The sequence below is a fragment of the Anarhichas minor genome, unplaced genomic scaffold, assembly GCF_050575085.1.
Source record: "Anarhichas minor isolate MPS153535 unplaced genomic scaffold, ASM5057508v1 ptg000046l, whole genome shotgun sequence".
NCBI lineage: Eukaryota > Metazoa > Chordata > Actinopteri > Perciformes > Anarhichadidae > Anarhichas > Anarhichas minor.
Window position 1 is genome coordinate 45,200 of NW_027466492.1, and position 2,702 is coordinate 47,901.

Below are 2,702 nucleotides of genomic sequence, written 5' to 3' on the forward strand. Positions count from 1 at the left end.
CCTGTCTTCCGTTGTCTTATTCTTCACCTTCCACCACACTCTGCATCATCACAGTAACACATCGCAAGTCTGGGGGTGGGCAAGAGTGACTGTGTGTGTCATGAATGTACGTGTGAGCGTAAGTTAACAAACCTGTGTGTTTATTTATGTGTGTCTCTGCAAACTGGTAAATGTGTGACTGTGTGTGACTGTGTGTGTGTGTGTGTAGGTGTGCGTGTGTGCGTGTGTCTCTGTTTCTGTCCACTTACTTAGGTTTGACTGCATGTCTGTTTGTGTGCGTGTAGGTGTGTGTGTGTGTGTGCTGGATATGTGCGAGCGGGGTTCAGGGTGGGTGTTCTGTCCAGTGTCCACCAACAAAAGCTAAAACCGGTCAGGCTTCCATACCTCCTGATGGAACCTCCTGACGTTATAGCTGCAAACCCTCATCATGTGATCTGACTCAACTCGACTGTTCATAACCCCCCTTCAGTCACCTGACCAAACCAAATCAACCAATCACTGTCCACCACTACCGCCTTCCCCCTGCGCCATCCTTTTTGCTGCACACCACGTCAGCCCCATGTGATGTTCTCCATCGATAACATACTACTCTACTGTCACAATCTACTGTTACATGCCGACAGCTCTGGGGATAAATACTCGTCTAGACTGGACGTTCAAGTGCTCTCAATTTGAGGCGTGCTTGGATTTGTTTCACTAATTTGCGTTTTTTTCACCGCCGAGATTATTCGGTGCTTGCAAATGAAACGAAGCGGTCCTTGAGTTGCTCAAAAAAAGTAAATTAAAAAAAACATGTACAACTCAAGTCGTTTGATTTATAAAGGGCTATTTCACCCTCAAAAATAAATGCAACGTTTTGTCAAGTTTTTGAGGTATCTGTGTCCAACATTTCGGCCTCCACTCCAAAACAATGCAGGTGAATGGAATTTAGTTTGAGGTGCTCCAGCCTTTAAAATGTAACGAATCTACAGCAACCTTGTGTCCCTCTTGCTCTGGATATACCACAGACCTCACTGAGCACAGTTTTTATTGGGACTATTTTCTCTGTAGAAAGTAGTTCTAATTAAAACTTTTTAATACTGCACCAAAAACTAAATGCAATTTTTTTGTGGATGGTGAGAGAAATGTCAGAGACAGATACATCAAAACAAATACTATCTGCAGAATTAAATACCACTAAAGTCGAGTATTTTTTTAAATTTGAATGAACTTCCCCTTGGTGCCCTTGTTCTGTTTATGCTCTTTGTTTGAAACCATTTTAAATACACGTATTTTTCTCCAGAGCTGCGTATTACATCCTACTGTTCATACTACTGTATGTGCCGCATACTACCTTACCAGGTCAGAATCCACCCTAACCTGTCTCCATGCCAACCACCGAGGGGCCAGTTGCAAGGCAACCGGCTCCCGCCACAACAAACCAACCTACCAACCAACCATGTTCCTCAACCACCGAGGCCACGCCCACCTGGCTGTGATCGTTCCGTAGAAGAAGAAATAGTGAGAGAGAGAGGATAGGAAGCAGGGATGACGGATGAAAGAGACGTAGTTGTGATTCTCAGGGTGTCTTATGTTGATCTACTGTTCAGTCTGTTCTGCAGTCTCTCACTGGTGTCCTGTTGCCCCTAACTGAGCCCAAAGACGATCATGTCCTTCCATGATAAATCCCTTGTACAACTGATTGACTACTGACCAATTCCTCTCGATCAGTTGATTGATAGTATTGATTGACCAATTCTCTTGAGAGACATAGCCAGCCAGGTGAATGAACTAGGCAGTGTAACTAATGTTTACAACCCAAATGAGACCAACAACGCTGTTGAAAGAATGTCTAGACTTTAAAAAAAAAAAAAAATGGAGACAAATCTCTGAAGAGTACTTATTTCTAAATGATGGAACTTTTAGCTTACTTTCTATGTGACATGAGGTAATGTAATTTTTTTCAATCATTGCATGTGACTATTTTGACTTGCAATGAAACTGTTAGAATGAATGGTACATTTGTGACGTCAGTGCAACGCTGAGACGCCGATCAATGTCGGAATCAATGTCGGTGTCTCACAACGGTGTTTTCATGTTCGCCGTGAGGAGTGCTCATGGACCAATGAATGCTAAATGTGTGACCATACAAAGCTGTAAAGGTTTTGTTTATTTGTACATGGTTATGGGTAAAATAAACCATTGAAGCAAATTAACATCTTTAGTCTTAAGGAGTAAGCCCTCACGCATTTGTTTGTAAAGTCAGTACCCAGAACGGTTCTTTGGATAATGCAGTAGATACACTGTTATGAGGTAAGTTTCCGCAGTAAAAGTTGATCCAACATGGCACCTGGTAATGTGCTTCCATTCAGATATTCTGAGCTTTTCTAGGGCTTGACGTAGTCGGGTCAACGTGTTAGGGAAGGTCAAGAATGAAAGACAATCAGGGTTTGATCCGCTTTCAAACATCGCCGTCCTCCCTGCGACAGCAGCATCTCAATTTAAGAAGGGGTGGGGTTCCACTCTCTGACATATCCATCTACCCACAATCCTCCTGTGCACCAGAGTCATCCGATCAACCAACACCTGCACCCCCGCATCCACCATGATTCCACAAACCAGCTCCTGTGACTTCAGGCCAAATCGTCTCAGCCCTCTCCATGCCATCGGCTAAGCGGCTAGTGGCTTTTTTGAAGCTGTTGTTGCAAAGCCCCCTGGGAAAC